Genomic DNA, 15678 nt, shown 5'->3' with positions numbered 1-15678 from the left:
ACAGAGGTCAAGGTAGTTCTCAGTCCTGGTGTTCTGGTTCTTAATTCTATGTTCTTTATACTATATTCTGTAAGGACATCAATACTGATGGGTATGTGTATACGCAACTATATGAGCCTTTTAAATTTTATTTTGATTGAAAACTGTAGTCTTGAAGAACACAAGTGAGGATCTCTGGGTGAGTTTTGTCATGTTTTGGAGGGTAACGCAGGTCCAGCCTGTGGGGACTTGTTGGTGACACTGGCTTTGGGGTGATTTGACATTGTTGCCATCAGGACCTGCTGGGAAGTGAAATTTCCCACTCCACCTATTCATTGATCTTATGTACTTATGTGACCATTTCCCCCAATTGCAAGGCACATTATTTTGCAGCCCTGGTGGGACCTTTGTGAAATTTCCCCATTTTCTCTCAAGGCATTTCGGGTTAGTCACTACCCTTTGCATTGACTTTTGTGATTGCATATACATTGTTCTCAATAGCACTAAGAGAAATTTCCACAGAGGAAGCCTGCAGCCAGACGGCAAATGCCTGCAATGCCCGGGCATGCGAGTGACTAAGCAGTCAAGATGTGTTTAAAATATAATCTTCAAGCAGGAACTTGAAACTCCCTGGAGACTTCCAAGTCTGTGCTATTTCTGCACACCCCTCCAATTTGCTATGGTCATTTTCATTAAAAAGCTGGAAGGCTTAATATTAGAAAGCACACATATTATTAGGGATGAAAAAGCAAACGTTGTTACCTTCCCAGTTGGGAGTGTCTTGATCATTAACTGATCTTCCCCCTCACCCCCCTCAATTTTATGAAATGCGCTTGGCTGCCTACTTTTTGTCTCACGTCCATCCACATATTCCTGAAAAAACAAACAAACAAAAATGCCATGCAGTCCTTTCGTAACGTCATTTCTTCTCCAAGAATTCATTGGATTGGGGCTCATTTGTACTCCAGTGGAAGATGTCCAAGGAAACTTCCAGAGAATTCAGGAAATGCTGTTTTAGTTACTAAAGAAATACTAATTCAGCATTACGTGTTTTTTGTTTGAAGTGATTTATACATTATTTAGTCACCATAAAAGAGCATGTTTCTTCTCTGACAAGGACGCCTCTTTGTGACCCAGAGTAAATCACTTAAGTTATCTCCCTCCAAAGTCCTCAGCTGCAAAAAAAAAAAAAAAAAAAAAAAAAAAAATGGTGCCAGGCATGTTGAATTGATTATGTGATAAGGAAGGTGACTGAGTTCTTGGGTATAACATATCCTGAATCTCAAAAGCCATATACGTACAACATAATTAGTAATACTCTAGCATTTGGTGTAACCTAGCGAATTAATGACCTTGAATTATTATGACTCATCTGCTGCATTGTTTTCAGTAAAGTCATTCTCAAAAATGAAAGTAACATGAAATAAAGCGTTGGCCCAACATTTTGACCACATAGCAAACTGAAAGAGGACTAAAGGAAAAATCTTCTTCAGTGGTGGATGTGGTTTCAGTAGACACAAAATAACCAAAAGGGCAATAGGCAGGGAAGACATTCTAAGTGCCTCCGAGACTCCACTTCCTCGGAGAGCCCCACTTTGCCCAACTTATGCAAGTTCTATGAGGTGGACCAGCTTATCTGCTCGGACATGCAGAAAACCCTGAGGAGGCATGGGTGGGAAATCTTTGGGGGAGGAGAAGTGCCAGGGACCAGGAAAGGAAATGATTTTAGGAATCCAATATGCTGAGGAGAGGAGCTGATGCCTTAGGGCAAAACTTTTGTTTTGTTTTCTTCCTTCAGAGCTTGATGTATCCATCAAGTTCATCCATCAAGTTCATGAAGAGCAACCCCTGAACTCAGTCGCGTGCCCCATGGACCCGAATATCCTGTACTCTTGCGTCTAGGCAACGATTCTTCAAAAAGGAGATTTAAAACCCAGAACGCATTGAGCATGGTGAGCGAAAACAAACAACACAAAGTGTTCTGTAGCAGCCCTGTGACCCACTGTTAAGGGAACCAAAACCCACAAGCACAAGACACGAGTCATTATGAGGCAAACAACAGTCGGTGACCTCAGAAGCTATTCTTGTGTAGCGGCAGTTGGCCCACTGCCCACTGCTGTGAATGACCCAACATGCTCAGTGTCTGTTCTTGCTTCCCTAGCTCTTGTCATGAATGGGGAAAGCATGTGGGTGTGCACATATGTTTGCTTTGTGTATTAATTCCAATTTCTTCCTCATGTTGTACGTCAGGAATGAGAAATAGTCTAGGAAGGGTTCCTGAAACCCAACTCTGCCCCCCCCCCCACACACATACAGAGTAAATCAAGAGAGACATCAAGTATAAAATATTAATACTTGTTAAAATCCAAGAGACTTGTGTGGAGAAGAATATTCATTACCGTTTGCACTTTGTTGAGGGTCTAATGTATTCATCTTATTTACTTCAAATTAACTTCTTTGTGTTCTTTTTAGAGAGAGAGACTGCAAGTGAGGAGAGAATCTTAAGCTCCAGGCTCAGTGCCCAGCCCAAGGCAGGGCTCGAGGCCATGACCCTGGGATGATGACCTGAGTGGAAATCAAGAGTTGGACACTAGCCACCGACAGAGCCACCCAGGTGCCCCTAAAATTAACAAGTAGCATTCCTTTAAATATTCACATACTGAGGCGCCTGGGTGGCTCAGTCGGTTAAGCATCCGACTTCGGCTCAGGTCACGATCTAGTGGTCTGTGAGTTCGAGCCCCGCGTCGGGCTCTGTGCTGACAGCTTAGGGCCTGGAGCCTGTTTCGGATTCTGTGTCTCCCTCTCTCTCTGGCCCTCCCCCGTTCATGTTCTGTCTCTGTCTCAAAAATAAATAAACGTTAAAAAAATTTTTTAAAAAATATTCACATACTCACTGTCCAAATAAATAAAAATATAACTCCCTCAGCTGTTACACATTGATTATAAGCTTAAATGTATCTAAAATCACATGTCAGGTCTATCAAATTTTCTTAGTAACTCTTTGTAGTAGGCTTATTTTTGACCACCCAAAGATTTCAGGTCCTAATTCCTAGAACCTAAATGTAACCTTGCAAAGAAAAAGGATCTTTGCTGACTTAGTTGAATGTCTTGATACAGGGAGATTATCATGGATTATCTGGCTGGGACTTAATCCAATCACAAGTGTCCTTATAGGGGAAGACAGTGGGAGAGCGGACAGACACACAGAAGAGGAGGAGCCCATGTGACCACAGCGGCAGAGATTGGAGTGATGTGGTCACGTGTCAAGGAATGCCTAGAGCCACCAGAAGCTGGAGGGGGCAAGGGCTACATTGTCTCCTAGAGGTCCTGGAGGCAGCCAGACCTTGATTTCAGACTTCTGTCCTCCTCCAGAACTGTAAGCGAATCCATTTCTATTGTTTTAAGTTTGTGGCGATTTGTCATGCAGACACAGGAAACTAATATACTATTTACCACCTTAGGAAGCAAACAGCACAACACAAAATGTCACTGTGGTTACAAAACTATTTAAAAACCTTCTCGTTATTCCTGATTTAAAAAGTTCAGTAGATTTGATGTTGCTTCTTAATCTTATTATTTAAGGTTTTTAAGAAGTCTGCCTTCCTAGGTTTTCAGCTATTGTACTGTCCCAAAGGTTTTCAGATCAATGGAAAGTTTCTTCACTTGGGTGGGTCCTTGAACCTGGTTGTACAGGCCATGGTGATTCAAACCTGAGCCACTGTTCAGACTGAGATCCTTCTGTGGCAGTGCTCTCTGGTTTCATCCGAGGAGTTTCATCACCTTTCCTATTGAGTTTAGTGGGAGGGGGTTCCTATTCTTTCCTTTCTCTTTCTCTTTTCTCTCTTTCTCTCTTTTTCTTTCTTTCTTTCTTTCCTTCTTTCTTTCTTTCTTTCTTTCTTCTTTCTTTCTTCTTTCTTTCTTTTTTGCAACTTGAGGTCTTTAAATTCTTATTGCCTATAACTATAATATAGTGACATCATCTATAGGATAACTATATATGTCTTACAGGTATTTCATTATACTAGTAAGGAAAATCCAGCAGATTCATTTTCTTGGATAGGCAGTTAGCTCTCTTTTTAATGATCTGAGAATGCCCCTGTTTTTTGCTTTTTGTTTCAACTTTTTTTAATGTTTATTTATTTTTGAGGGAGAGCGAGAGCACGAGCAGGGCAGGGGCAGAGAGAGAGGGAGACACAGAATCCGAAGCAGGCTTCAGGCTTTGAGCTGTCGGCACAGAGGCTGACATGGGGCTCAAACCCATCAACCGTGAGATCATGACCCAAGCTGAAGCCGGACGCTCAGCCCGCTGAGCCACCAGGCACCCCTTGCCCCCTTTGAGATTGCTCCTGAGCTGATTATTATACATGCCTCCTTGCTCTCAACTATTTCTACCTAGTGGTTGGGTGAGACCAGGGGCAGTGAGTGATCCTCTTCCTGTCACTCATACAGCTCCAGGACTCCCTGGAAGGTCTGCAGTTTTATCCTCCTGGTCCTTGTTACCCTCCTACGATGTCACTAAAGATGTAAACATACTCCACTGTATATATGCGCCACCCACAAGGGGCGGGGGGGGATTGGGTCTGTGACTGGAGGCCTTTCTCCTGCTCTGCATTCTCAGTGTGTGGACTCTGCTTGTGGGTCTTGCTTCATGGATTACAGATATCTTGCTCCAGTTGTTGTGCAGGAAGAAGCGCAACGATGGGCAACTGTGCCCTGTGGCTACCCCTCCATCATGAAGGCAAAAGCTTTCCCAAAATGTGCTCCCCCAACAGAGCAGACTTCTGTGTACCTTTCACTGGCCAAAAGTTTGTCATATGACCTGCTGGTTTCAAAGGAGACCGGGCACAGGTGTTTAGAGTTTCTAGTCTCTACTTGAGTGAGGTAAGCGAGGAGGGAAGGGTTGGGAAGCGTGATGGGTTAGCCAGCTTCCCACCTGCCGCACAACTTCTCTGTGCATGTTGGCTTTATCCTTCTCTCTATAGACAGACCTCCTACTTCTGCTTCATCATTTGTTTGGCTAAAAATGTCCACCTTAGCTCTAGAGAAGCCCCCAGCCCAGAGGCCTGCTTCTCAGTTTGTGATCTGTGGCATTCCCATCTTAGACTCACTGGGGATACTTGTTAAAAGTATCCTGTAGGGGCGTCTGGGGGGTTCAGTCGGTTGAGCTTCTGACTCCGGCTCAGGTCACGATCTCGAGGTCCATGAGTTCGAGCCCCGCGTCGGGCTCTGTGCTGATAGCTCAGAGCCTGGAGCCTGCTTCGGATTCTGTGTCTCCCTCTCTCTCTGCCCCTCCCCCCTCTCATGCTCTGTCTCTCTCTGTCTCAAAAATGAATAAACATTAAAAATAAAAAAATTTTTTTAAAAAAGTGTCTTGTGCTTTAAACCTGCTGCAGATACACCCTGAAGATTACAGATCCTGAAGATCAAATATTTTTCAGCTCCAGACCCAAAGATACGGTTTTAGAGCTTGGGAATCTCACATGATTCTTATGTACATTAAACTTTGAGAGCCAATGAACTAGAGTCCTTGTGTCCCAGTTCCAGACCCGTGGGAGAGGGCTCCAGGTTGGCCTGTTTGGGTTCTGTATGTATAACCCTCAGTCCAATCAGTCAAGGGTGCCGTTAGAAGGCAGGCGGGCTCAGGGCCCACGGCACCAACCTCCCATCAGTGACCTTAGGAGTAATCTCTCTAGGGAGCATGGGCGGGGCAAGAAAGGTGACTCTGTGAACTTCTCCACTGTGGGGCTCCCCGTTCCCAGCATGCAATTTCTCCTTTCACAGGAGCCCTCTGCTGACCTCAGGTACGCGTCTCACCCAGCAGGTTTCTGCTTATGCGGCTCTGGCACTGCCTCTGGCCCAGCGTCCCACCCTCCCCTCTCTGCTGTGGCACCTCCCCTCCTCCCTAACCATTGCCTCATCATTCCTGGCCTCACTCGTTGTCGCTCAACTTTGAAATGCCGTGCAGCTTTCAGCCGGTGTATCATAGCTCAGGCCACGCAGCCATTTCCAAATGTACAGCCGCAAATCAAATATGAAGAAGTGTAACATTTTGAATTCTTGTGTGATTAAACTCAGCTCAGTTCCACTTGTCAACTTCATTTGTCCTGATAACTGATAACCTAAAGCTGTTAATAGTTCCACATTAAGGTAGCTCCTTACTTCCAGTTTAAGATGTTGCCACTTTTTGTAAGGAGGCAGTCATAGTCAGAGTTTCCCCCCCTTTTATGCCCTAGGAGTGACCTCAGTGTGTAGGAGGCTTAGAAATAATCTGGGTTTGGGGGTGCCTGGGTGGTGCAGTCGGTTAAGCATCTGACTTCGGCTCAGGTCATGATCTCGCGGTCCGTGAGTTCGACCCCGCGTTGGGCTCTGTGCTGACAGCTCAGAGCCTGGAGCCTGCTTCAGATTCTGGGTCTCCCTCTCTCTCTGTCCCTCCCCCGCTGCTCATGCTCTCTCTGTCTCTCTCGGTCAAAGATAAATAAACATTAAAAGTAATAATAATAGCTGGGAACAGGAAGATGGCGGCGTAGGAGGACGCTGGGCTCACCGCGCGTCCTGCTAATCACTTAGATTCCACCTACACCTGCCTAAAGAACCCAGAAAACCGCCAGAGGATTAGCAGAACAGAGTCTCCGGAGCCAAGCGCAGACGAGAGGCCCACGGAAGAGGGTAGGAAGGGCGGCGAGGCGGTGCGCGCTCCACGGACTGGCGGGAGGGAGCCGGGGCGGAGGGGCGGCTCGCCGGCCAAGCAGAGCCCCCGAGTCGGGCTGGCAAAAGCGGAGGGGCCGGACGGACTGTGTTCTGACAGCAAGCGCGACTTAGCGTCTGGGAGGTCATAAGTTAACAGCTCTGCTCAGAAAGCGGGAAGGCTGGAGGACAAAGGGAGAGAGAGCTGCTGAGCCCCCGGACGGACGGCAGGGCTCAGCTTGGCGGGGAACAAAGGCGCTCGCCAGCGCCATCTCCCCCGCCCATCCCCCAGCCAAAATCCCAAAGAGAACCAGTTCCTGCCAGGGAACTTGCTCGCTCCGCGCAAACACCCAACTCTGTGCTTCTGTGGAGCCAAACCTCCGGCAGCGGATCTGACTCCCTCCCGCTGCCACAGGGCCCCTCCTGAAGTGGATCACCTAAGGAGAAGCGAGCTCAGCCTGCCCCTCCTGCCCCCGTGCACCTTGCCTACCCACCCCAGCTAATACGCCAGCTCCCCAGCACCACAAGCCTGGCAGTGTGCAAGTAGCCCAGACGGGCCACGCCACCCCACAGTGAATCCCGCCCCTAGGAGAGGGGAAGAGAAGGCACTCACCAGTCTGACTGTGGCCCCAGCGGTGGGCTGGGGGCAGACATCAGGTCGGACTGCGGCCCCGCCCACCAACTCCAGTTATACACCACAGCACGGGGGAAGTGCCCTGCGGGTCCTCACCACTCCAGGGACTGTCCAAAATGACCAAACGGAAGAATTCCCCTCAGAAGAATCTCCAGGAAATAACAACAGCTAATGAACTGATCAAAAAGGATTTAAATAATATAACAGAAAGTGAATTTAGAATAATAGTCATAAAATTAATCGCTGGGCTTGAAAACAGTATACAGGACAGCAGAGAATCTCTTGCCACAGAGATCAAGGGACTAAGGAACAGTCACGAGGAGCTGAAAAACGCTTTAAACGAAATGCAAAACAAAATGGAAACCACCACGGCTCGGATTGAAGAGGCAGAGGAGAGAATAGGTGAACTAGAAGATAAAGTTATGGAGAAAGAGGAAGCTGAAAGAAAGAGAGATAAAAAAATCCAGGAGTATGAGGGGAAAATTAGAGAACTAAGCGATACACTAAAAAGAAATAATATACGCATAATTGGTATCCCAGAGGAGGAAGAGAGAGGGAAAGGTGCTGAAGGGGTACTTGAAGAAATTATAGCTGAGAACTTCCCTGAACTGGGGAAGGAAAAAGGCATTGAAATCCAAGAGGCACAGAGAACTCCCTTCAGACGTAACTTGAATCGATCTTCTGCACGACATATCATAGTGAAACTGGCAAAATACAAGGATAAAGAGAAAATTCTGAAAGCAGCAAGGGATAAACGTGCCCTCACATATAAAGGGAGACCTATAAGACTCGTGACTGATCTCTCCTTTGAAACTTGGCAGGCCAGAAAGGCTTGGCACGAGATCTTCAGTGTGCTAAACAGAAAAAATATGCAGCCGAGAATCCTTTATCCAGCAAGTCTGTCATTTAGAATAGAAGGAGAGATAAAGGTCTTCCCAAACAAACAAAAACTGAAGGAATTTGTCACCACGAAACCAGCCCTACAAGAGATCCTAAGGGGGATCCTGTGAGACAAAGTACCAGAGACATCACTACAAGCATAAAACATACAGACATCACAATGACTCTAAACCCGTATCTTTCTATAATAACACTGAATGTAAATGGATTAAATGCGCCAACCAAAAGACATAGGGTATCAGAATGGATAAAAAAACAAGACCCATCTATTTGCTGTCTACAAGAGACTCATTTGAGATCTGAGGACACCTTTAGATTGAGAGTGAGGGGATGGAGAACTATTTATCATGCTACTGGAAGCCAAAAGAAAGCTGGAGTAGCCATACTTATATCAGACAAACTAGACTTTAAATTAAAGGCTGTAACAAGAGATGAAGAAGGGCATTATATAATAATTACAGGGTCTATCCATCAGGAAGAGCTAACAATTATAAATGTCTATGCGCCAAATACCGGAGCCCCCAGATATATAAAACAGTTACTCATAAACATAAGCAACCTTATTGATAAGAATGTGGTCATTGCAGGGGACTTTAACACCCCACTTACAGAAATGGATAGATCATCTAGACACACAGTCAATAAAGAAACAAGGGCCCTGAATGATACATTGGATCAGATGGACTTGACAGATATATTTAGAACTCTGCATCCCAAAGCAACAGAATATACTTTCTTCTCGAGTGCACATGGAACATTCTCCAAGATAGATCATATACTGGGTCACAAAACAGCCCTTCATAAGTTTGCAAGAATTGAAATTATACCATGCATACTCTCAGACCACAATGCTATGAAGCTTGAAATCAACCACAGGAAAAAGTCTGGAAAACCTCCAAAAGCATGGAGGTTAAAGAACACCCTACTAACGAATGAGTGGGTCAACCAGGCAATTAGAGAAGAAATTAAAAAATATATGGAAACAAACGAAAATGAAAATACAACAATCCAAACTCTTTGGGACGCAGCGAAGGCAGTCCTGAGAGGAAAATACATTGCAATCCAGGCCTATCTCAAGAAACAAGAAAAATCCCAAATACAAAATCTAACAGCACACCTAAAGGAAATAGAAGCAGAACAGCAAAGGCAGCCTAAACCCAGCAGAAGAAGAGAAATCATAAAGATCAGAGCAGAAATAAACAATATAGAATCTAAAAAAACGGTAGAGCAGATCAACGAAACCAAGAGTTGGTTTTTTGAAAAAATAAACAAAATTGACAAACCTCTAGCCAGGCTTCTCAAAAAGAAAAGGGAGATGACCCAAATAGATAAAATCATGAATGAAAATGGAATTATTACAACCAATCCCTCAGAGATACAAACAATTATCAGGGAATACTATGAAAAATTATATGCCAACAAATTGGACAACCTTGAAGAAATGGACAAATTCCTAAACACCCACACTCTTCCAAAACTCAATCAGGAGGAAATAGAAAGCTTGAACAGACCCATAACCAGTGAAGAAATTGAATCGGTTGTCAAAAATCTCCCAACAAATAAGAGTCCAGGACCAGATGGCTTCCCAGGGGAGTTCTACCAGACGTTTAAAGCAGAGATAATACCTATCCTTCTCAAGCTATTCCAAGAAATAGAAAGGGAAGGAAAACTTCCAGACTCATTCTATGAAGCCAGTATTACTTTGATTCCTAAACCAGACAGAGACCCAGTAAAAAAAGAGAACTACAGGCCAATATCCCTGATGAATATGGATGCAAAAATTCTCAATAAGATACTAGCAAATCGAATTCAACAGCATATAAAAAGAATTATTCACCATGATCAAGTGGGATTCATTCCTGGGATGCAGGGCTGGTTCAACATTCGCAAATCGATCAACGTGATACATCACATTAACAAAAAAAAAGAGAAGAACCATATGATCCTGTCAATCGATGCAGAAAAGGCCTTTGACAAAATCCAGCACCCTTTCTTAATAAAAACCCTTGAGAAAGTCGGGATAGAAGGAACATACTTAAAGATCATAAAAGCCATTTATGAAAAGCCCACAGCTAACATCATCCTCAATGGGGAAAAACTGAGAGCTTTTTCCCTGAGATCAGGAACACGACAGGGATGCCCACTCTCACCGCTGCTGTTTAATATAGTGCTGGAAGTTCTAGCATCAGCAATCAGACAACAAAAGGAAATCAAAGGCATCAAAATTGGCAAAGATGAAGTCAAGCTTTCGCTTTTTGCAGATGACATGATATTATACATGGAAAATCCGATAGACTCCACCAAAAGTCTGCTAGAACTGATACATGAATTCAGCAAAGTTGCAGGATACAAAATCAATGTACAGAAATCAGTTGCATTCTTATACACTAACAATGAAGCAACAGAAAGACAAATAAAGAAACTGATCCCATTCACAATAGCACCAAGAAGCATAAAATACCTAGGAATAAATCTAACCAAAGATGTAAAAGATCTGTATGCTGAAAACTATAGAAAGCTTATGCAGGTAATTGAAGAAGATATAAAGAAATGGAAAGACATTCCCTGCTCATGGATTGGAAGAATAAATATTGTCAAAATGTCAATACTACCCAAAGCTATCTACACATTCAATGCAATCCCAATCAAAATTGCACCAGCATTCTTCTTGAAACTAGAACAAGCAATCCTAAAATTCATATGGAACCACAAAAGGCCCCGAATAGCCAAAGTAATTTTGAAGAAGAAGACCAAAGCAGGAGGCATCACAATCCCAGACTTTAGCCTCTACTACAAAGCTGTCATCATCAAGACAGCATGGTATTGGCATAAAAACAGACACATAGACCAATGGAATCGAATAGAAACCCCAGAACTAGACCCACAAACGTATGGCCAACTCATTTTTGACAAAGCAGGAAAGAACATCCAATGGAAAAAAGACAGTCTCTTTAACAAATGGTGCTGGGAGAACTGGACAGCAACATGCAGAAGGTTGAAACTAGACCACTTTCTCACACCATTCACAAAAATAAACTCAAAATGGATAAAGGACCTGAATGTGAGACAGGAAACCATCAAAACCTTAGAGGAGAAAGCAGGAAAAGACCTCTCTGACCTCAGCCGTAGCAATCTCTTACTCGGCACATCCCCAAAGGCAAGGGAATTAAAAGCAAAAGTGAATTACTGGGACCTTATGAAGATAAAAAGCTTCTGCACAGCAAAGGAAACAACCAACAAAACTAAAAGGCAACCAACGGAATGGGAAAAGATATTTGCAAATGTCACATCGGACAAAGGGCTAGTATCCAAAATCTATAAAGAGCTCATCAAACTCCACACCCGAAAAACAAATAACCCAGTGAAGAAATGGGCAGAAAACATGAATAGACACTTCTCTAAAGAAGACATCCGGATGGCCAACAGGCACATGAAAAGATGTTCAACGTCGCTCCTCATCAGGGAAATACAAATCAAAACCACACTCAGATACCACCTCACGCCAGTCAGAGTGGCCAAAATGAAGAAATCAGGAGACTATAGATGCTGGAGAGGATGTGGAGAGACGGGAACCCTCTTGCACTGTTGGTGGGAATGCAAATTGGTGCAGCCGCTCTGGAAAGCAGTGTGGAGGTTCCTCAGAAAATTACAAATAGACCTACCCTATGACCCAGCAATAGCACTGCTAGGAATTTATCCAAGGGATACAGGAGTACTGATGCATAGGGGCACTTGTACCCCAATGTTTATAGCAGCACTCTCAACAATAGCCAAATTATGGAAAGAGCCTAAATGTCCATCAACTGATGAATGGATAAAGAAATTGTGGTTTATATACACAATGGAATACTACATGGCAATGAGAAAAAATGAAATATGGCCTTTTGTAGCAACGTGGATGGAACTGGAGAGTGTGATGCTAAGTGAAATAAGCCATACAGAGAAAGACAGATACCATATGGTTTCACTCTTATGTGGATCCTGAGAAACGTAACAGAAACCCATGGGGGAGGGGAAGGGAAAAAAAAAAAAAAAAGAGGTTAGAGTGGGAGAGAGCCAAAGCATAAGAGACTGTTAAAAACTGAGAACAAACTGAGGGTTGATGGGGGGTGGGAGGGAGGGCAGGGTGGGTGATGGGTATTGAGGGGGGCACCTTTTGGGATGAGCACTGGGTGTTGTATGGAAACCAATTTGACAGTAAATTTCATATATTAAAAAATAAATAAATAAAAAAGAATACAAATTTTCCTATAAAAAAAAAAATAAATAAATAAATAAATATTAAAAAAAAAAGTAATAATAATAATAATAATCTAGGATTTTATGCAGTCCTTTGCCTTTGATGGCCACTGTGCGGTCATGCTCTGGGCTCTGGAGAACTATGGCTGGCATCCTTAAGGCATCTCCCCTCCTGCCTGGCCTTTGATGTGAAAGGCTAGCTGTGCTGTTGAGGACTCTGGGCTCTGACCTGGCCCCCATCAACCATGAAACCAACACTGCTGTGTCCTCCTGCCCTGCTCCTAGACCTCTCGTGACTTACCAGCTCCCATACTCCCTCTACACCCCTGCCTGGGTATTCAAAACTCTCAATCGCCTCTCCTTATTCTTCAGTGCCATGCAGGACTTTGCAAGGCTGTGCTAAGGCCTGTCTGCTCAGACACATCCCCCCACCATTGCCAATCTGGATCCAAGAGCCAAACTGCTCCAACATCTTTCAAATTCAAAGCTTTTCTATGAGACTCCCTGTCCTCTTGGGCTCTGCCTTGGAAGGTGCTGTTAGAAGTCTCCTAAACCTAACGAGTGTCTTTACCAGGTTCCACATAAGGTTTGACCGCCAGAGGGACCAGAGTTTGCCATCAGTTACGTTATTCTTATTAAGTACTCTGTCTTAATCATCTCTGAATCTCTTCCTCTGGCTCACTGGTAAATCTTCATTTCCTTTTTGGATGGAAAGGTAGATACATCGACTGGCATTCCTTACTATTCTGTGGAAGTTAGTCCAAACCAAGTGCTCGTTCCACCAAACTTGGTTCTTGATCCCTAAAGCTCAGCTCTTAGAATTCCATGGAACCCATTTGTTTGTTTGTTTGTTTGTTTGTTTGTTTGTTTGTTTGTTTATTTTGAGAAATCTAGTTCTTATAAGTAAGTAGCCCTTTGGCTTTCAGATGATTGTGCATACTCTGCATTTAAGAAACCCAGTTAGAAATTTCACAAACTCCTTTGACTTGGGATGATTTGTTCTCCCCTGAGAGTAGTTCATCTAGAAGGTGTCACCAGTGCTGGCAACATGTAGGAGAAAAGCAACCAAGAGCACAGATCAAAATGCACACACACTGTTGTCCCTTTCACGCAGTCAGTTACATTGCCTTTGCCTGTGACTCATGTGTGTTAAGCGAGTCGCTCATAAACTAGATGCTCCCTCATGGCAGCACCGGGATCCTACCAGAGAAGAACAGAGGAGTCTAACTCAAATCAGTTTGTCATGATGCCTGCCAGACCAGCTTGGATAGCATTGGATGTGTCAAGAAAAATAAAACTCCGTGGGTGTTTCTCTCTCTCTTTTTTCCTTCCAGAAGAAGGGATTTTAACTACACCTATCCCAAGACGTGAACCAGTGAAGCAGCACTTTATCTAGAATCAAGGACACTGTGCTGTATGGGTTTTGTCGGTATGGAAACCATGTTTCTGATACTGCAAAGGAATCATCACTTGCTTCTATCACATTTTGCTGACCACAGGCAAATCATAGTTTTTACTGAGCCAACCCTTGTGTGCCAATAAAAGTAGCTTAAGAGTCAGTTAAATAAAAGTTTTCACGATCTAATTTCCTGAAAACCAGTGAATATCTGTTATTGGGCTCAAACTTTTTTTTCAATTCAGCAAAACTGAATTGGACACTTCACATGATGCACTTTACATTATACCTGATACAAATATTATCTCCCAGGAGTGCTCTTGATCTCCAGCCTGTGTGTCTACCTGTCTGCTTGGCATCTCTACTTACTATTCGACGATCCTGACATCAACCATGCCAACCCTCCTCTTTACTGTCATAATAATGGCATTACTGTTCAGTCTGTGGCTCAAGTTTAGGATCTGGGAATCAACCCAGACCTCTTTCATTCCTTCACATCAATTCCTTGGAAGTCAGCTCTCCCTCCCAAATAGAGCCTTAGTCTAACCATATCTCACCCCCTCTACAGCTACTAGGCTAGTCCAAGAAGCCACTGTGTCTTAACTGAACTGCTCCAATAGCCTCCTAACTGGTCTGCTTGCTTTCACCCTCTCTCCACCCACAGACACTCCCCTTTATTCTTCATACATCATACAGAATCCTCTTTTTAAAGACTGTATTTAATAATATCACTCACCCTCCCATTTAAGTACCGCCCATAATTTCCTACTATAATTAGAATAAAATACAAACTTTGTTAGGGCCCAAGGACTTCCCTGAGATGGTCCTGCCAATATCTTGGATCTAATCTTGTACCCCTTGTCCCATCATTCATTGGCCTTTAATTTGTCTCTGGAAAATGCAAAATTTGTTCTCGTTTCACAGCTTTTCTTTTTGCCATTTCCTTTGGTTGGAATGCTTTTTCTCAAGATCTCAACGCACTCTGGCTTCCTTTTTCATCAGAAAAGACTCAGAGACGATGTGACCTCTTTAGAGAATCCTTCCCTGACTACTTAGCTAGACTAACTACCCTTTGCTGCAAGATACCCTCTATTACTCTGATATTTTTTTAATAGGAAATATCACTCCCTGAATCTCCCTCCTACCTCTCCTACTTCCCTCACTCCTTGTCTTCCTCCCTTCCTTCTTCTCCTACTTCTTCATTGGCTATTTGCCCCCACCACAACGCACATGTCACCAAAACAAAGATCTCTTCCATTCGTCACTGTAATTTTAGCACCTAGAATAGTGTCTGGAGCATTGTAGGTGCTCATTGTAAATACCATTTATTGAGTGACTTCTGTGTACCCAGCACTGTTGTAGTTTCCTTAGACACGTATCCCTATTTCTCAAAGCAAGCTTTCAAAGATTTAAATGTGAATAAGTTGAAGCACAGAGAGGTGATGTGACACAGTTAGTCAGTGTTAAACTAAGTTGAATCCAGGTCTGTCTGATTTCAAACTCCATGCTTTAAAAACAATTTTTTTTAATTCAACATTGCTTCACTCTACTTGATTTTCAGGTTCCACATTGGTGACCAAGCATCCTTGTGTTTGTTTTCATATTTGATTTTGCCAAATGATTGCCTTTATACAGCTACTGATATCTGGTGTCATTTTGGCTAAGATTGATATGAATACATTTGTGCATCTTTTAGATTATTTGCCTTCAAAGGTACAAGACAATTTTTAATCAAATACAATGACACTGATGTTAACTCGTATGGAAATGAATTTTTTTTCTGAGATATTAGTAGATATTAATAATTGTAATTTATCTTCCTTAATCGATTTCTTTGGGGCTGGCT

General features: G+C 43.4%; 2 long non-coding RNA genes across 2 annotated transcripts in view; one reads left to right on the top strand and one right to left on the bottom strand.

Annotated features, from left to right (window-relative positions):
* LOC131514929 (uncharacterized) overlaps nucleotides 1-15678 on the bottom strand; it is an 87544-nt gene that overhangs the window by 31671 nt on the left and 40195 nt on the right. The gene's annotated exons all lie outside the window — the stretch shown is intronic.
* Nucleotides 77-15678, top strand: part of LOC131514930 (uncharacterized) — a 45327-nt gene continuing 29725 nt past the window's right edge. The window contains exons 1-2 of the long non-coding RNA XR_009263350.1: nucleotides 77-178; nucleotides 1778-1931. This is a non-coding gene — a long non-coding RNA (uncharacterized LOC131514930). The remainder of the gene's footprint in view (nucleotides 179-1777; nucleotides 1932-15678) is intronic.

This window comes from Neofelis nebulosa, chromosome 6 (assembly GCF_028018385.1).
Source record: "Neofelis nebulosa isolate mNeoNeb1 chromosome 6, mNeoNeb1.pri, whole genome shotgun sequence".
NCBI lineage: Eukaryota > Metazoa > Chordata > Mammalia > Carnivora > Felidae > Neofelis > Neofelis nebulosa.
The sequence above is the reverse complement of the archived record's forward strand: the minus strand, read 5'-3'. Positions and strand labels throughout refer to the sequence as shown.